At 36.7% G+C, this 21,222-nt stretch overlaps 1 protein-coding gene across 2 annotated transcripts in view; it reads right to left on the bottom strand.

Annotated features, from left to right (window-relative positions):
- Positions 1 to 21,222, bottom strand: part of CWC22 (CWC22 spliceosome associated protein homolog) — a 78,615-nt gene that overhangs the window by 31,946 nt on the left and 25,447 nt on the right. For both annotated transcript variants that reach the window (XM_072341803.1, XM_072341799.1), the window contains exons 2-3: positions 5,467 to 6,520; positions 2,995 to 3,279 (exon numbers count right to left, since the gene is read on the bottom strand). The gene's annotated coding sequence lies outside the window, so the exon portion shown is untranslated. The remainder of the gene's footprint in view (positions 1 to 2,994; positions 3,280 to 5,466; positions 6,521 to 21,222) is intronic.

A 21,222-nucleotide genomic window follows, 5' to 3' on the forward strand; every position in this document is an offset into this window, starting at 1 on the left:
GTGTTTTCATTGCTTGGAAAGCACTCAGTTCTCTGTGACAGTGGTGCATGAAACCATGTACATCAGTGTAGCAACACTGATTGCCCACTTTAAGGGAAAAAAAAACAAAACCAAACCAAACCCCACAATAAAATAAAATAAATAAAAATAAAAAATTGAAATATGCTGGAATACATTTCACAAGAATATTCTAACTAGAGATCTTCAGAGATATAGCTGTATGCATTTCTGAGTTATCTTGGACCATGTCTACTGCTCAGTACAAGTGCAGTACAAGCTGAAGTTCACTCTAAACCAGCTAGCTCTGCTACCTTGTTTCATCAAGTTAGTGAAGTATTAGGGATGAGCTAACATTGCTTCTGGTATCTGAATTAATATGTCAAGTGGCCGTATGTATATTTGGGGCAGCTATAATGAATGCAGTATGCTTCTCTCTCTCTCTTTTTTTCTTTTTTAACTGAGCAAAATGTTAGCTCAGACCCTAAAATAACACCCAATTAATACAAAATTAAATACTGTATGAGTCAATGTGAAAATAGGAATTTCTACATATGGTAAATATAGAAACACAGAAAACAGTGATAATTCAACTGAGACTAATAGCAATTAAGCCAAACATAATTATATCTTTGAAACTTGCACAAAGGGAGAAAGGATAATGTGCCCAACAAATTCATATTCAGCAGCTTAATGTTGTGCATGAGCACTCCATTAGTAAGCCACGGGAAACATAGTCATGTTGTTTTCCCTTGGCAGTTTTTGTCATTGTGCTCAAAATGATACAAGTTAGAAATGATCTTATGCTGCAGTCCCTAGGCTGGCTCCTCACCTGGGATGAGCACTTCATCAGTTTCTGTTCTTCTATGTGTAAGAAATAAAAGTTTGCATGTAGATGCTCATTGAAAGTGCTTGATTCTAAAGGAAAAGCAACTGTAGTAGCTCCGATAGCTTACTCCAGTAGCTGATTCTTAATACAAACACTATTCACAGTTAAAAGTACTTCATTAATTAATCACAGAATGGTTTTCCTACCAGCTTCATTTGGAATACAACATCTATACACAACTAATTCCCATTACAGATAATCAGTGTGACCTTTGGCATGCTGTAGAATTACAATTTTGTGCACGGCTCAAACTACTTTCAGATAGCTGCTACTATGCACCAGCTGCAGGCTGTTACTCCACACCTCAGTGACACAAGAAATTGCATCCGCTGCAGTTTCAGTGCAAGGTCAGATAAGTTAACTGAGCCAAGCCAACAAAGAGGGGATAGAGGGGATGAGAAACAAACCTGAAATTGTTCAGAGCAGGATATGGCTGTGCAAGTCATTCTGCTGCCTTTCTCTCTCTCTCTCTCTCTCTCTCTTTTTTTCCCTCCTTTTTATTTTTGGTGGAGACAGGGTAGGGTTGGTGACAGTATTTATGCTGGTTGTTACAGATTTGTATGTGAGAAAAAGCAGGAGAAAAAAAAAAAAACAGTGTCTGACATCATGTATACAAAACTGTTTCAGAGAGATCTAATGTCTTTGCTCACCATTACTTTTTAATACATACTAGGTAGCATTCCTGTCCATAGCAGGAGGTTTGGAACTAGATGATCTTAAAGGTCCCTTCCAACCCAAAGCCATTCTAGAGTCATGGATTTACAGTATTTCCTGAATAATACCTCATTTGGGTAACAAAAATGGGTGACACAGAAATACTCTCTTGTCCATGAAGGTACCAACACATTCCCAGCTTGTTTTGAATCCTTGCTGAAACACCACTATCCCCATAGGCTCAGCAGGAAGGGATGAGCAGACTGCAAACTTCCACACAGCTTTCACGGTGTGAAAAATACCTCACATATGTTTTCTATTATTTTTGATGATGCTCTCTCAGATGTTTCTCACGGTAGTCAAAGAAGTGCACTATGCAGAGGTGTGTACTGGGGACACTGTTCATGAAGTGGTGTTTTTATTTCCTTACTTTCACTTGATACTTATACAAACATGCACTTTTCTGCAGTGAGAACTGTTCACCAAACCAAGGTGTTACGTTACAGCAAATCCCCTGCAGGTAGAATAAATCTGTTTAAAATGTCAAGGCTATACCATCAATCGAAGTGTATAAACATTTGGCAACTTTCTCTTCTGTAGCAACAAACATCCATTTTTACCACCTAACCCTCTGTCAGTTATATTTTAATTTCTTTTGTTAAACCCTTCCAAAGTGTTTTTCTATCTCCAGTCCTGCAATGAAAGCAGTCCGTGCTGTTCCACGGAGCCGTGGCAGCAGAGCCCCCTCGTGGCGATACCAGGCTCAGTGCCAGAAGGTGGATTTGTGCCCTGTAAGCTATAGGATATGATGGCACTTTCTTTTACACCCTCTGCCTTAACCAGGCCAATGTGTTACTTGACCTGCTGCTTAGTGCTATGGGTCTTTCTGTCCACATTCTCTAATAATCATATAAAGAATCTCTTACTTAACTCTCAATGTGTAACTTTAACCATTTTTCAAATAGAATATGGATGTAAAGATGCCAACACAAAAATATTCCATGTATGTTATAATATTTTCCTGTGTTAAGGACCAATTAACTATCTGTTGCATGCTCCTATAGCCGTTGCTAGATGGCTAGGCCTTTCTTCAACTTTTCCAAACTGGAAATGGAAATAGATGATTTTTCCATCTTTTATCTTTCTCAGCAGTTAAATTAAACCTATAAGAAAGCAAGATTAACCCCCCTTCCTTCTATTGCTTCCCTGCTCTACTTTATCTGATTATTTCACAAAGCAGCAACCACTCAAGCCAGTAAAAGACAAGCTAGCACAACTATGTCTCAGCTACTGAACATTTGGATGTGATGTTCATCTTTCATCTCCTTGGTGATTGAGGAGAGATACTGTCTCACTGCTTGCAAAGAATCTCATGTAATACTGACGCATAAATACTTAAGGGCAGAGAGTATTATCATTATACACTAGGAAGGACCTGGCAATATATAGTTTACCTTCTGTTTAGTGGGCCTGAAGCACTAAAAACCTGTGCACTAATTAGTTCAGAATTTCTTCATTGTTTCGATAAATCTTTTGGTCCTGATGTCCTCATGGATCATTCAGATCTTGGTGGGACACTGCGCACCCCTTGGAGCTCTGGGATTTGCAGCACATCCAGACACAGGAGCTTCTTTTAGAAGGTTGTTTGGAAAGATATTCTTTTCTGAACTGAAACAGAGCAACAATGCTGGAAGCCCACCTGCAGTATTTCAAAAAGAACTCATATAAAGAGGAGTAATCTTAAAAAAATAAAAAAAGAGAAAAAAAAAAAAGAAAAGAAAAGAAAAAAGAAAAAAAGGAAGCCATAGAAGTATAGTAACAAGAAAAGTAGCAATTAAGTCTAAACTTAGGTATCTTTGTGTTAATGTATTTAATTCCTCTCTTAACAGCCACCTAATGTTGCATTAGGTGTTCAGCTCTGTACAAAATGTAATGCCAAAAGCTTTCCTTTGAAGTGATACACTTGATTTATAATAAAAAGCAGCTCTTCACTATGTGAGACCAATGTGTGTGTTCAGGGTGGAAGGGATCCCAGGGAGATAAGAATAAAGGAAGATGGCAAAAAAAAGAACAACAAAAAACTAATCCAATAAACAAACAAAAAAAACCCTGGAAGAAAAACAAAACAAAACAAACAAAAAAACCCCAAAACCCAACCAAGAAAAAAAAAAAAAAAAAAAAAAAAAAAAAAAAAAAAAAACCACAAAAAACCACAAAAAAGCCCATACACAAAACAAACAAAAAAACCCAACCAAAACCACCGGCAACAAAAGCACCAAAAAACCACCAAATCCCAACAAAACAGCAGACATTAAAGCACAATGTAGACCTAGAAGGAAGAGAGTCAGAAGGGCTTTATAGATAACCACCTATACAGAGAACATACTTGACTGGTAAGTGGCAACACCTTTATGGACAGTGCATTTGTGGGTGTTCTGAACATCAGAATATGTGTCCCACTTTAAAAACATCCTGAAAGAAAATCTACTTTAAGGAATTTTTACTGTCATAAAGTAGTTTCTAATGTACTTGAACAAACATGTTCCAGATAGGTCCTATATGTTCTCCACTAAGTTAAGATGTTTAGATTCTTTTTAGAAGTAAGGATCTTACTGCCATTGAATATCAACTATAAATTTAATATGGTTAAATTGCAGGCTGCTTCCTTTAACCAAAGGCTCATTAAAATGCAATCAAACTTTTTGAGGAAAAAACAAACAAACAAACAAACAGCATTTTCAATAGTAAAGCAGATTGCAATGTATCTGGAAATATTGTTTCATAGAAAATGGCAAAATTATGACTTCAAAATTATGTAAGCATATGTCAAATTGCTGATGCTCCAAAATTTTACTTAGAAAACTGTTCTCCAGAAAAAGTCACTGTATGAACCCTCTTAGAAATGTCTTCATCATGTCACAAAATGTTACATTTGTTAATTAACTTTTCTTCATTCAATAGCAGACCTTCAAATTAATAGCTATTGCAAACTATAGGCAAACAGTGGGTGCCTGACTTAATTAACTCAAACTCTGTGTGATGTGATTTGTATTTCAGCAATGCTTGTTCATAAAATGGGCACTGCTTTTCCTATGGCATATGGCTCTGTTTCTTCCAAAGGGCTGTGATATAGCAACTTCAGGATCCAGGATCCTTTATTGTTATCCTTTATTGTTATTTAATGATTTCATCTCCTGGTGTCCTGCAGAATTAGAAGATTTGTGAGAACCAGAGCAAATAAACAAAACAGAGAGCAATGCAAAACTGAAAGCATTATTATTTTCATGAAGGCCTTCTACAAATGACATAAAGTATTTGTTAATAGGAATACTAGAGCAGACTTTCTGTGTGTCTATGCACAGACATGGACAGAACCCCAGCACACTCGGTGGAATGTCATATAGAACAGCTAAGAAGAACTAAGCAATAACTGTATCAGTGCCTAGTCACGCTACATTTTAATAGCTGATTAATATATACGTATATAGATACATCCTAATGGCATTTTTCCTAACATACTAAATTTGAAGGGAGGCAACATATTCATTATATTAATCAGTATATTATATTGACCATACTTTCTATTTTGAGTTGCATCCTTGCAATCTTCACAAAGTAAAAATGCTCATATTTCCTTTAAGAAATGCTTCCAAATAAGTCTTTGGCAACATTTCTGAACAAAGAGGAGCCACTGAAGAAATAAACTGGCCTTGTGACTCATATCTCCATGGGGTTCATGAAGCAAAACAACTTCAACAGAGATAGTAGGTTAAAGCAAGGACAGGCAGCCTCCTCAATTAGCATCACAGAAAACAAGAGCAAATACCTCATTCAGTGCACATAAGATTCAGTAGTTCTGAAAAAGTGCATAGGTCAAAAAGAATAAAATTATTCAGCTTTATGAAATCATGTTCTATAATCCTTACCTGAAGGAGGAGTCCTGCACACGACTACGGTGCCTCAGCTTTACACTGAGCTTACTTTGCAGATGTCATTTTAAAAAAATCTAATTTGGCATGATCTTAACATTTGGAGGTAGTCTGTCTTTGAAAATGGACATTTCACAAGAAAATATTTGACCTTCTTTTGGTCTGTATGCATTAGTATGTGTTGCAGGCTTTTTTGCTTGTTTGTTTGAAGCACTGGGGTCATCGTTAATTTGCTTGTGTAGTAACTAACAGGTGGCCTGTTATTCAGTTCTTGTTAGAACCTTCTTTCAGGCATAGGTACTCTAGTATTCCTGTTTTTTCCTAGTACTCCCTAATCAAATAGCTGTTATTTTCTACCATAGCACTTGTTAGCCACAAGATGGATTTTTTCCCCACCTCATGCAAGCAGATATAATGAGTGGTTACTTTTCAAAATCCTTTCATAAGTTAGTGAATACATTGTTCCACTGCTTCCCAGCTTCCTTTACAAATTGCTTTGAATGTAGATAACATTCATTTTTGAATCTGAGTAGTTTTCATAGCTTCACAACTTGCTGATAATCCTTCTATCACTTGTGTGTCATCCTCCGCTGTATCACTGTGTATCGCTGTTGGAAATTAAATTCTGAGAAAAGAAACATCTTGTTTTTCTTGGCTTTCTTCCCTTATTTTCTTGAGGAAATGTTGCCCCTAAGAGCTCTTGTTTAGTAAGGGGAAGTTTAAGATGATTAAGTTAATTAGCTATTCACTGATAATCTCTAAGTATAAAAAAGTCTTCATAGAATTGTTTCTAGAGATGTTAGTTTGAAAGGCAGATGAAACACAGTTTATTTTGTTTTCCTTATTTTATGCTCAATAATAGAGAGTTTGCTAAATGACAAGTCTTCTAATATTTCCCATACGGAGACTTCTGCTGAAAAGAACAGCTTTGCTGGCATTCTGGAGGACCAAAGGATGCGCTGTTTGCCAGGGTTGCATCTTTGCTGTTTTTCATTGCACATTTCCTTATTGCTGGGCCAGTTTTGTCATTTACCAGTTGACATCAGGACGTCTGGCAGCAGTCCAGGAGACAGCAGGAAGCAATGTTTGTTTGTTTGTTGGTTTGTGGATGAGCAGAGAAAAAAGATGGTGCGAAGGGGGAAGAACAAAGAGAATTAACAAGGAACAGTTTCAGCTACAGTGTAATCGTAAAAATACATACAACAAGCTTATTAGCCATTCTTTCTTAAAATACACGATATACACATGAAAATAATCATGAATAACCTCAAAATCTCAGAGTCAGATCTCTGTAACAACCTGAAATTATAATCTGGTGAATTATCACAGCTTTTTATAAATAATACACAAACAATTTTGGGCAGCACCAAAACTGCTGAAATTTAAGCATTTAACAAATCCATCATCCTCAACAGCAGATTTTTGCAAGCAGAATTTGGAAATTAAGAAATGATAATTTGTCTCTGAGCCTTTACATTCAGAGAGAGCATGGAGTATGCATGTGTGTGTTTGTGTGTGGGGGGGGGGGAGGCGGCTAAGACCACAAAAACAGACTATTATGCCACTTGAATAAAAGAATCCATATTCATTTTCAGTGAAGAACTGATTTTAATGCATTAACAAATACTTGACATCAACACCTACATTTGTTTCTGTAGCAGAAACAAATCTCCGGTTCCACAAATATTGGCTAGTTGACCTCAAAAGATCACTTCAAATGAATATAAGTACGTGGGCAGAAAAAATAGATATATGTAAGTTCCTATCAATGAGTTCCAAACCAATGTCAGCTGTTTCAGTTTAAACTGAGAATATCAGCATCTGTCTTACACAGCAGCCAGCCTGTAAAGCAGTGAAAAATTAAAATCTGTAAAATGGAAAGGAGGAGCCCCTTGGATTTGCAGACAGATTCTCCCTGTCCTTTTAAACTATGGGCTGCTTCCAGCCAGGTCCTCAACCACTGAGAGCGTCAGAGGTCAAAACAACTACTTGGAGCTCTACCAGGACACTAGACAGAGCACTGCAGATTGATAGATAAGTACAAAAGGCTTCTGATGCAAGAACTATGCCAAAGGAATAAAGCAGTAAACTAGATGATATCGTTTAGATCAAGACTGCAGTCAGCCAGATGTGGTTATTTCTGAGTTACACAGATCAGTGTGAATGAAGATAAACACAAGACAGGGAAAGTACCATAAAGCACGCATACAATAAATGAGTCATAGTATTCCCATATGCTTTCAGATTCTCAGGAATAGAACCATGCTCTCAGTCCTGGGAGCATTCCTGGAATTAAGTTTACTCTCTGATGTGTGGCTATATTCTATGCATGGGAGATTTCTGTGATGTATAACAATGTAGTGCATGGGAATAATTCTAATTTCTCCATTAAATTTCTCCTTGTCAGTTGCAAAAGGCATTAATTTTTCTCCTGTTTTTCTATGTAACTACAAATTTGCCAAAGAAAATGCTATGGAAGAAAAGGAGTTAATGGTTGGGTTTGTAACTGGCGTGGAGTGAATCTTAGGAAATATGGGAGAAAAGTGACCTCTGTTCAGAAGACTGCCTGCTCATTAACAGATGGCTGTAGTTTAATGACTCCGCTATGGTGCAAAGAACAAATCAAATTAGGTGTTGTGTGAAGCTGTCGTTGCACTGTGTTTCTCTGCACAGTTCTCTGCACTTAAAACATGATGCTCCTTTCATAGCAGTCCCTGTGATTACTGTATCTCATCCTTTCCACATCAAAGTGCTGTCAGCACTTTTTTAATATAAAAAGGATGCAGAGATAATGTTACAGTGCACTCTCTTTGAGCAACACTGACTTGTACACTTGCAACATTTTTTTTTAGATATAGTAAAGGAAGATGTGTTAAAGTGAGTAGCATCCTAAAACTTAACAAAACCAGAAGTATATACTTAGAATCAAACCAAAGCGCTTCTGCAGGGATGGTGGGGAATTCAGAACGTCAAGTCTGTTCAAGTGCTATCTCAATTAGATTTCGGTCAACAAAAAGGAAACACTGTGAGTATGGAAAACATCCATTCTTTAAAAAGCACAGAAGGCTCTTATTATTTACGAGCTGGAACACTATAGAACCTTAAAGTGAAATATAAAGTAATTCAGATCCAACTCCTTGCATCTAAAGCATGGCCTCATTAGTCACTGGTGCACAGAGATGGGCTTGCTCTGATAATATTAATGCTTTATGACAAAGTAACATACAGTTAAATGAATACAGTATGGAAGGGATTGAAAAGCAGCAGAAAGAACTTTGGAGGATTGGGTTGAACTCTGAAGGGCTTTCTTTAGATTTACTCCACCAAGAAATGTTCTTCCTTCCCAGATACTCCTTTAGCAGCTATACATAATCTGTCAGTGTTTCATGCTGTGTTTATTGGTCGTGCTGGTCCCTTGCCATGATCTGTATGTCACAGAAGGGATAAGACTTGACCAGCAGGTGACAACTGCATTTTTTGTCAACAGAGAAATTATAGAAAATTTCAAAAGATTTCAGACATGTTTACAAAAGAACATATAGCAACAAATAAAGAAATATTAAAAGTTTCCATTTCCTTTTCAAGGTTGCAATGACATTTTTCATATAAGCTTTTCAAAGAAAAAAATACAAAGCATAACTGTGAAGAAAGTGAGCTCATTTATGTAAAAACTGGGTTCAATTGGAGGCAGAAAAATTAACATTTGGGTATCTCATTTTTCTTAGCTGAAAAAAAAAAAATCTTGACATCATGAGGATAAAAGTTTGGGTCTGTATATAATATTCCTGTCAGATACACCTCTATCTAAATACTATTCACTTTTATCCTAGAATTATGGAAGATTTGTTCTCAAAATTATTTCTTCCTTCCTCAGTTTCTGTTCATCCTACCACCTTATTAGCATGTGACTGTCAGTAATGCGCCTTTGGATCCTGAATGTGAAGGAAGAACACTCAGACAATTATGTGTCATCTTACACACAGGTCACAGACTGATCTTGGCTAAATCAGCCTCAATCTGGAGAGACTTAGCTGAGATCAACAGGCTTATCCAGGCCTGAAATCAATTATTATCCTGGTGTAAGTGCCTTGATAAACTCACTCATTTACGACAAGCTGAGAATAAAGACTTATTCAGATGAGATCAGCAATAATACTAAGAATTTGTTTATTTTTCAGAAGTTCACTTCTTTTATTTTTATGGTTTTTTTTGTTTTTTTGTGTGTTTTTTTTGTGTGTTTTTTTTTTTTCTAAGTATTCTAAGTAACAGCGCAGCTTTGCAGCATGTTGGAAGGAACCTAGCTCATTCTTTGAAAATGGGCAAATTCCTTTTTTTTTTTTTTTTTAAACTGCATTATCCATGTTTTTGGGGGGGGCTGGGGAAAAATATCTCAAACTGGACAACTTTCCTGTTCCTGGTTTAACTCCCTACTACAAATTCTGTGTGACATTACAGGCTGTTCTGCTGCCTGCCGTACCATCAAGCTGCTGCTAAAAGACTGCTCATTTTCTTCATATGTGACAACCTGAATGTGTCTGTTACACACGTTCTGCTTGCTAGCTATGTAAAAATACTAATCCTGAATGCTAAAGAGAAAGCTGCCATTTCCTTTATCACCTCTTTATTAAGCTCCTCCAGTTAATTGATTTGAAGTATAAAGATAGCAAATTAAAGCCAGTGTTTCAGGGACATCCAGTTTGGGTGAGAATTTTGTATCTTTGCTGCATACCTAATAGCTGACAAGAATTGAGATAACTAATATTGCCTTTGCTATAACCCAGATTCCCTGAAATATCCAGAGGAGTCACTGGGTGGTGGCTGAAGAAATAATAGCACCTGTGCCTGTCATAATCTCCAGATGCAAGAAGGAAGATCATTACTATAGCCTCTGAAGAATGACTGGGGCTTGTAGGTCAAAACAGAGGAAATTTCTTCATACTGATATTACAGACTGAACCTACATGAATCCATGGAACATACTGAGGGCACTGAAGGTAGATAGAATTCATTATGTTTCTAGTGTTGGGGTATAAAAGGCTGCATCACAGCCATGCCCATAAGGCTTGTTGCCTCACTGTGGGCCATACGCTTTCAAGTACTCAGGAATTAATGAAGTCTTGACTCTGCTCCCCCTCAGCCTCCCACACAGGTCAGCCAAATCATGGAGTGTGTGCCCTGGCATGCTCTCTCACAGTGGTGACACTTTGAAGATCAAGTCTGAAGACATCTTTTTCTAACAGGGATCACATAATAACTAACAACTTGCATCAAGGCAGGCGTTGTATAGCAGCTTTGAGATACAAATATCCTAGTAGATTTCACAAATCAGTACACAATGAGGGAAAAAATGTCTGAAAACTCTGGGGAGAACCCTTTCCAAAATAGCATTAAGCTGTGACTAGTGAGCTAATTGAACTGCACTGGAGGCAAACAAGTGGAATTCCAGTGTTATGTATAGGCATGCAATAAATAATTTTATGGGGATTTTGACTGAACTAATCTCTTTTCCTCAGAACTTTATTCCATCACCTAGCAGATCTACAGCATTTATTTCCTCTTGCTAGGCACAAATCTGAGATGGGCCTGATACATGTCAGTCAAACTTCTCAGATCATCGTTCATTATGCTTTCCAGCTGACAGTTTTGACTGTACAGAAAATTATTGAAATATTCCTATTTTGCACTTCCAATAAGGTCTAGTCTAGAGCCGTCTAGCTTTTTCAAAGATCTTATCAGCTACAATTAAGTGGTAGACAGACATGCAATTTGTCTGAGCTCTCTTGTAGTGGCTATAAGTAATAAAATAAAGATTGCATCTGGGGACTTATTCCTCCCAGCTGGTCAGTCATCTCACTTTCTGCAGATATGCATGAGGAATGGGGACAGAAGCCCTTCACAGAACAATGTCCTTTACTCAAGTGAAATTACATAGCAAATTATATAGTGCAGGAGGGTATTGATATTGCCAAATTCTGTACTTGAACATACAGAAATAAAAACTGTAGGTGCCTATATATAAACTACTTTCCTATTAACACAGTGATTAGTCTTAGAAAGTACAATAATAAACACAGTGAGCAGTAATTATTCATTGTAAAAAGGAAAAAAAAAAACAAACAAACAGTCTAGTTCCCATGAAATGTCAAGCAATTCTGACTTGAACAGAAAGTATCTGCTGAGAACAGTGACAAAGCTGGAGGGTGCCTGCTTTACAGAAATAAAGCCAATGAATTAAGTAACATCCAACACTAATATGACAAGCTTGCTTTGCTTTAGTCATTTACCTTGAGAAATCACCATAAAAAGAAGCTTTCACCAGATTTTTATTTTTTTTTTAAGCTGGGGTATGCTCAAAGCTCTAAAAGGGTGAATGTATAAAAGCAGTGAATTGTTGTAGGCGCTTTAATGTTGACCTTCTTTTGATAACTTTAGGTTTGGCACAGCCCCTGCTTTTAAATGAGAGTACTTAGTTTGTAGCACTGGCTTAAATTCACTGTCTGGCTGGAGAACTTCAGCAGGTTTAGTGCCTCTCTATTTTAGACACTAGCATTTGTATGGTATTTTCCTCCCTAAAGAAGTAAATTATTTATATCGCATCAACCTTTTTTAACCTGGCTTCTGACAGGCTGCGATTTTTCCAATCTCAGTTGAAACTGTCTAAATAATTTATCAAGTATTCTTTCAAAGTACAATGAATTCTGAAACCTAAGAAATGTTAAATGAGGTTCTTTGCCCTTCCAATGTGAGTGGGTTACAGAGGTTAAGCTAGTGTTTTCTTTGAACTTTTCTCAGTCCCCGTTTTCTCCCACTGTGCAGACTCCTTTTTTTCCCCCCTCTCTTACTGTCTATTTATGAATCTTCATGATATATTCCATCTATCAAACTTTTTGTTTGTGTTTCTGTACCTCTTGCTAACTCTTCCCTTCCTAATGTCTTTGTGCACCTTCTAATTTTAGATAGATCAGGACAGTTTTCCCTGTAGACAGTACTTCAGGTACAAGAAGAATTGATTTTTGCATCCCAAAGTGTACAGGCACTCATAGTCCTCCCAGTGTTCTTGGTGCTGGGTTTTCCATACCAACCTCAAAACCCATCCTTTACAAAGATAATATTGATTAATAGACTAGAGATCTTTGGTACAGAGCATGAGGAATTTTGGACAGAACCTGAACCAGCAAACAACGCACAGTTTTTCATGGAAGTATTTCCAAGCCAGATAGTTTACATCCCCTTCATTTATTTTGGATCAGAATTAACTCAAAGATAGATCTAATTCCTTATTATGGTGGGATTTGCTGATCTTGTTGGCAATAGACATCTCCTGAGTTCTGTGCTGCTGTTTTGCAGTCGGGATCTGTTATGTGCCAGAGCATGACAGGATACTGAAGGCAGATATTACATTTAATATGCAAAGATTATTTTAAAAACATTGGTATCTTGACAATTTTTAATTGTAGTACATGGCAAGAAATCTGAAGTCCACAGTTTACAACTCTGCCTGAGCAAATCCATGGTTATTTCATAGTGGATTTGCCTTCAAATGTGCAAATGTCAGCTTGCACTGACCTGTGCGTGGTCTTGGTCCATATGAAAAATAGGCTGGCTCAGATAAGAGCCTGCATATATATTCAGGCTTTTTTCTTGCTTAAATTCCTGCTTTTGCAAGGAATATTCTTAGTACAAGGTTGAGTAAAGGAAAATTAGTTGCATAGGAATCAGAAACTGCAAAGAACAAAACGAAACAAATAAAAATCAACCAAGCAAAAAACACAATAAAAAGGGGGACACAAACTCCAAACTAATTAGCACGCAAGCTCCTTCTACCTATTCTTTGTGAATTATAATATTACTGTTCCAAAGTATTTTATTTTATGCTTTGTGAATGTTGCCATCTTCTGACATGTTGAATTCCTTTCCTAAAGGCTTTCTTATCCCAAGCCCCATTCTAGCTCTAAGCCCGAACAAAAAAGGGTTCCTCAGTCAGAACACTGCTATATTATTTCATTATATGTGTTACAAACATCATCCAAGAATACAGTTTATACCTTTACTCGTGGAGTAACAGTTTTTCCAGCTCATGGCTACCATGACATTGCTAACAATGCTTTAAAGCTGTGAGTGTAAAGTTTTCTTATGTGATATGCAGAATTGCTTTATTTAATATCTATTTGAGGTGATTATTTTCTAAAAGCCTATGCAATTTTAATTTCAGTCTATGTTTGCCTTCTGCATTTGACAGCAACACAGAATTGAATTTTGAAGAAAGCTTTGATTACTGTTAGCCATCCCTGCATGAGTATTTCTCTTTTTACATAAGCATACTTTTGCCCTGATCAGAAAGCCACATTCATTAATTCAGATTTCCCAGTAGATGGTGCTCTAAGTACATTTCAATACGTTCATAAATTTGTGTCTGAATTGTTTGAAGACATTACATGTTCATTAATTTACAGTTTTCACGAGTTCATCAATGTTGATGACATGGAGATGTAAAGTCTCATGTGAAATTAAAATAAAAAACGTGGTTCTACTATAGGAAAGTTTTGAAACTCATTGGCTCGACATTTCCCCCCAGTATACCTATACCTGTAGTACATCACTTAAGTACTAATGGTTTGGGTCGCATAGGACACAATATGTTGCAATGCTTACAGCAGGCCTCCTGACATACTGCTAGGAAAGATGGATGGTACTTTTTGAAACCTATCAGACAGCAAAACTTGGGGCAAACTGATTTCTGCTTGAGCCTCTTTTGCCTCTTTTTTTTTTTTTACTCTTCTGATACAATGTTTTTTGTTTTAATTTGCTTGGAGCTAATGCATGATGATGTTAAATGCCGATAACTATTGCTCTCCACTCCCATAAGGAATACTTAATTTGAATATCGACCTAGATGTTAAATATACCATGTATTATATACAATCACACACAGAGAGATTCACAAACTGCAATCCACATAGATACTCTATTAGACATCTATATGTTCACCTGACACTTTGCTCAAATATATCTTTATATAAAATATAGTGCAGTACTAACGAGGAATTATCATCATGACAGCAGTTTCCTCATAGAGTGTCCTCTGTGTTCAATTCTTTATACAAGATGTAGGACAATGTTACAAATACAGAACTGCCTTGGAGAGTTTCAAGTTTGCAGCATCTATTATGTCTGATGACATCAATGCTGTAGTTGTTTATATCTTATATGAACTACTTAATAAAATGACAGCAGTATTTCAATCTTTCCTCATTTAAAAAGATTGAAATACTTATTGCTGAAACATCACATGGAGGAAAAAACAACAAATCCAAAACAAAACAAAAGAACAACTCTTAAGGTTTCAACTAAAAATGTTTGAGTAAGTGAAGCTGGGCTTAAAAATCTCCTGAATGTTCTAACCTATAGTTGACTCTGAGTGCCCTATCGGCAGCAAAGCACGCTATTCAATCTATGTGGGAAAAAACATTTTCTAACTTTTAAGTCAAAGTGGGAACGCAATTCAATAATGGTTTTAACTAACTCTAAAATATCCTGAGTTTACATCAGTGACAAAAATGGTGTAGTTATCTTCATAGTCATAAACAGTAAATTTGAAATGTGCCCTACATTGAAAGTCTGGTATTTGCAGCAGAACCTCGATGCTTGTGATTATTAACTTATACTTTTATTTTCATTTGTCAATTATGGTAAAATATTTCATGCAGACATTTATATCAGTCTCTGAATACACCTTTAGCAGGTAGCAATGGCAATGAAAGCTCCAGTAGGAGCAGACTTAGTCACCCTGCTGTGACAGACTACTGAGTAATGTTTTCATCTTTCATAGATTAACTAACTCTATAAAATACAGACACTTACAGATACAAAAGATATTGAAGCTCTGCTTAATAAGCAATTCAACATGATTTTTATCTTCATTAATAAATCAAGGAATGTATTTATTTATATGAATGAGTGAGCTGTGTGTCTGCCTTTCTTCTTTACTTGCTAAAATATCCCAATCTTCTCACATGAGAGAATTTTACTAGGATTGTTGTTAGTGATGGTTTGAGGACTTACACAAAGATGTTTTCCTGTTTGCTCACCTATGACAAGCAATTTTTATGCCATTAGTTTTTAATTTAAAAAGTCCTTGTTGATTATCAAACATTTTTGAGTGCATTTAAGAAAGAGGGTACTAACATTCCTTTTATTTCTTAAAGTTTACCAAAAAATGTAAATTGTTTTTGCCTGTCTATGAATACTGTATGCAGATCACACCCTGATCCATTCCAAGGAAGGAGACCTATCCATACAACCATACTGACTTCATTGGTTCCAGGGCACAAGGGAGGTTGCACATGAATCAAACTGCAGTGCTGCTACTTGCGAGAAATCATAAATCATGACCTGTGCTTCTACATCACTACAAATAATGAGATATTTAAATTGTAAGATTTTATTTTTTTAACTTATTTTATAGTTCCAGAGAATTCTTGGCTTCAGATTTTTGAGATTTCTGGAATCACTGTGATACATACTTATTTTTTTAAATACAAAAATAAATTTGCATTTCTGTTCTCTTGGCTGTGCTGGCAGACCTCTTCTACGTGCTCAGCTACGTCAGCAGAAAAATGCTGTCTTTGCTTATGAGATTCAGGAATGTGGTGCAGCTATAGCAGCCAACAAATTCCTTCTGTCAGCATGTCTTGAATCTGTACTGGGGCTTCTGCCAGCCACGCTAGTCTGGCATAGCTGCACAGGCAAATAAAGACAAGCCTTCAGAGCCATGCTGCGGACCTCAATTTAACCTTTGAATGCCCCAATAATGATCAGTGATTACAATGTAAGCTTAAACCTGAAGTCCTGCCCTATAGCCAAAATCAAAGAGCTTTAACAACTGTTTTGTACCTCGACCAGTAATGTGTCTATCAGGTATCATACCTTATCTCACCTTAAGCCATGTGCCAGCTCCTAGCAAAGCAGCACTGTGCTGATGAGTATGTCTGAATCTCTTCCTGACTGAATGGTGAGAAAGTGCTGCCAAAATACAGTGGGCAAATGAGACCAAAAAATACAGAACTGAAAGGGAAAGAATTCGACAGGAAGGGTATGGTTGTATGGAACTGTGGAAGCTCAGTCTAACATTTCACATTCTTACTTCAAATATACATTTTTTTCAAGATCTGGTTGAGGCAGAACTGAGATTTCACTAAAGCCTCATTCCGTTTCATTAATATGAATTTAAAGAACTCTCAGGATGGTGCATGATTTTCTTTTTCTTCATGCAAAGTGAGTGAAAAGCATCACCTAAACTACTGTTTAGTGAACCCTACGGGAGCAGCACACTCCTAGTCACTTCAGATGGGAGAGAATGCAAAGAGTCAGTAATTCTCAGAGCTGTGTTCTGAACGGTACAGACAGGAGAGCAATTGGAATTATCACAGCTATAGAGAGAGCCTCACTCAGAGCATCTTTTGAATTAAAGGAATAATTTTCTACATGTTTGCACAGCTCTTCTCCATTCTATGCATTTGCTATTTTAAAACTAAGGATTAGAATAAAATATTTGTAGTTGAACTGAGTTGAGCAGACGGACATTATTTTAAACTGAAGTTAAACTAATATCAAGAACACACAGGGCTACAATCTCTACATAAAATGGAAAAAAAAAGAAGAAAAAAAAAAAAGCAGAGTTAAGAATCTCTCTCTCTCTTTTTTTAAATCATTTTGAATGGACCCCCTATTTTTCAGAAGGAGAAGACAGAGCAAGGGAGGAATGTTTGAAAGTCAACATCCTACTTTACACATCTCTAATGTTTTCCATTCAGAGATGTCTGGTGCTTTACAAGCTTAAAATGATTAACTTTATGCTCAGTAAGCAGTTCTGCCCATAAAAATAGGTAGGTCTCTACAGGATTAGGGCCTCAATTTGTCCGTAGAGTGATGAGCAGTGAATATTACTTACTGCCTTAACAGACAAGCTGTATAAATAAGAGATACTGTGATTTGCCCAAAGATCCATCAAAATGAAATGTTGTATTGGATTAACCTGGAATAAAACAAGTGTTTGTATTTGCAGCAAACTACAAGTAAAAGAATGTAGAGTAGGAAAAAAACCCAAATACTAAGAGAAAAGAATATAATTAAACATTTCTTAAAATATCATTCTTTAAAATAAAATGGAAATTACTGAAAATTACCAGTTAGGATTAAAATAATAGCTCTTAGTATGTCAGTGTGAAATGTCAACCTTTCTTAATACATTGCATAACAATTTTTACATCATAAAAATATTCTTCAATAGCAAGCACTTTCTGGTCTCTGTAAAATGAAAGCTTGAATGGGGGTTTTGGGACATCCCTTGTCACAGTAAAACTATCTCTTTGGAAGCAAGGCTCTATGGAGGCAGCTGTGCCTGGAGGCAGGAGGCTGTGCTTGGTTTTGCCATGTCCAGTTGTCTCTAATTAGCGGCTTTTAAAAGGAAGACACACTTTGTCTTCACCCATGGGGTGGTGAAAACCCACTTTGATTTGTAGAAAGACAGATTATTGCTACAAGGACCTGCAACCCTTCATTTTGATGGAAGAAACAGCACAGTTTTAACACACTTCTTTTACTATAGAACTCTAGAAAGAGCCAAAAAAAAAATAAAATAAAAAAAAAATCCCATGCAGCTTTAATGCAATCCAATGATCAAACTGTTGTACTCGTGAGAGCACACCCACACCACTGGCATTTCCTCATCACCTCAACAAGAATATTTGTAAACAGATTCCTCTGGGGATTTTCAAGACAATCTGCTGGTCGTGTTGCATCCATTGATTTCCTTGGAAGCAGGCACCTGATTGCTAGTGCACTTATGAAAAGTCTCATTATGCCTCTAATGCAGATTTGAAATCCTAAAATCTACTTTGTAGTGACAAGAACCAAACTTCCAGTTCACTAAGTGTTCTTAATACTAGTGCAATGCTACTGTATGTTTTAATATATTATGCTGTTAGTCATAAAATAAAAATAATTAAGTTTTAAATAAATGAATAAAAATACATAAGTAAAAAAAGTTTTACTGGTTCCAATATAAGTATGCATTCAGCTTGCTACAAATTCAAACAAAAAATCTCTTGCCTACCAAAACTGAAAGTGTACTTTTTCATTTTCTAATGCAAGTCAAAGTTTCTACCATAGAGTTTGGTGTTAAATATTCTGCTTAAAAAACTTATGTGACCAGTACTTACTAAGAAATACCCAGCTGGAATAAAGGCCATGTGCAGTTGAGAATGTATGTGGCTGACTGATTATGCACACCCATAAGAGCAAACATTTTTAGAATAACAATGAAAGGCACAAATGCAAAACAAGATTAAAAGCAGTTATTCAAATCAAGACTCCATGATTCAGATCTGTGATTTATCTCACTTTGAGTTACATGTCAATCCATCATGCTTACAGTATTTTTCCCGATGCAATTAAGCTCAAGAACTGGATACCATATAGTTGTATTGAGCTGCAAAGGTACCTTTCTAATCTCTCTGATTCTATTTTACTCATTTATAAAAAGAAAATAAAAACTTTTGTCTTTTTTTGGGTAACGGTACTATGCAAATGCAAATGGTATTATACAAAATGGTAATTGAAATGTCAGGAGCAAAGGTTTTCAATAAAATGACAATTCAAGATACATGCATATGTCCATGTGTGAATGTTGATTGCAATGAAGAAAGTTAAGAGTGAATTTTAAGTGCCTGTAGAAAAATGCATTGAATATTAAGAGTAAATTAAGAAATGCACAGGCCAAGGGACAGAGTTCTCTCAGAAATGCATAAAGAAAGAACTGAATCCTTTGTGGATTTGGGACAAAGAAGCTCACAGTCCCTGATATCAATGCAAAGCAAGTTAGGGAATAGGTTGTAGGGATCACAGGCATTGTGACACTTCTAAAGCACCAAGAACTTTGAAAAGTTGAAAATGCAGTTAGCAACAGATATGGATCTGAAGGGTTTAAAAATAAATAGTGCACACATCTGGATATGAGCTTCGATGTTGAATTAAATAACATTTAAGAAGATGTAGGGCCTTCAGAAGTTGTAATTGGAAATTCAGAAGGCTGACTCCATGGCAGGGAGAGGGCCAAATTGTTCTTTCTATTTGCAGCCCAAGGCTCCTGGCAAACTGCTCTGGTAGAGGCTGATCCAGAGAAGCCTGACAGATTACTGCACGGATGCTTCTGGGACTCACCCACAATCAGGTGTCTAAACAAAAAGGACCACAAAAATAAAGGAACCCACAATGGACTCAGATGCATGGAAACAAACTCTGAAGTATTGCCCTTTCACTGAGGCCCATGACAGATGGAGATTTTCCAAGTCAAGTTTAAGAGTGAATTATATAAGAATGAAATATGGAAACACAATCATCTTTGCAACCCTCAGTTTGGGATGGGAATACTATCCTTTCTTGATTTCAGGAATGCTGAAATTGTGCTTTCGAACTTAACTTTCTTTCAAATTCAGCTCACAACTGCAGAACACATGGTGCATTATTATGCTACTAGAAGGAGAGGAAAGAACAATGACAAGATGACTGAAGAAAAGAAGGGTGTATGTTGGCCCTTTTCATACTGATGATAACCCCAGCAGCATAAAGCTTTAAATACACAAAAGGTACTGCCGGGAAAAAACAAAAAACAAACAAACAAAAAAAACCCACAACAATAAACAAACAGAAACTGGTTTCTACTTTTTATGAAAACTTTTCTGTCAAAACTTGTATAGGAGAGTGCATGAAAGGCCAAAAGAACACAATAGAGAAAGCTAGGACTTATTCATGGACACTCAACAATGGAAGAAAAATAGTCATTTCCATAATGAGCTGTTATCTTGCAAATGAGAGAGTTGAGGAGGAAGGCATCTTCCGTTCTCTTAGAGGAGATGTTCTGTAGCTGAGACTGTCTATTCATGCTAGGCTATTAAATGCTTACAATTTCTCTGTGAAAAGATAAACCTTAAAAGTAAGTAGGAAATTACACCAAGCAGCCATGCACTGCTGCTGGCATCTCCCAGTTGGTTGGCTATGGAATCCTCCCAGTGTGGGACACTGAATAGAAGCAGAGAAGGGACCATCCTTGTAGCTCCCAGTGTCTCTTCAGAGACACAGACAGCAGCTAGATGTTTAAATGCCAGAGAGGATTTTCTTGGATGGCCCAATCAGCCAAGCCAATCTCTCCTCCATGAGTTTTCTCCCACCTCCTACAAATTATCACAATTGCCACTTCTAATGAAGCATTGCTGGTGAAGAGAACAGCTGAGAAAACCAAGCACTGAAGTTTTTACAGTACCCAGTTAAAGAAATTTAGCTCCTTTAATTTTTTCTTTAAACAAACCCACAAACACAACAATCTATCATTTCAATGGATTCCAGCTGAAGAAACTACACAGTACTGAGATATACTCTGCCTAAGATAAGGCTATCTTCTCACTTTCCATCATTCCACTATCTGCTCAACTGGTTGGCAGTTATGATACTGGCACTTTAATCCTAATTTCTAAATCAGTGTCAACAGCTATTTCTCTCTCTGGAAATGATACAGAAAGACCATAAATGATGTAGAGCTCTATGCCAAACAAGCCTTTTTGTTTTGGCACATCAAGAAAAGAGGAGGGGGGGAAAAAAAAAAAGGGAGAGAGAAAAAAGAAAATATCTCCACAGCCACTACTTTGTAGGAACCAGCAAACCAAGCACAATGTGAGAAATATTTTCCCAGCTAGCATG

Source organism: Excalfactoria chinensis, chromosome 7 (assembly GCF_039878825.1).
Source record: "Excalfactoria chinensis isolate bCotChi1 chromosome 7, bCotChi1.hap2, whole genome shotgun sequence".
In the NCBI taxonomy this organism is placed as follows: Eukaryota; Metazoa; Chordata; class Aves; order Galliformes; family Phasianidae; genus Excalfactoria; species Excalfactoria chinensis.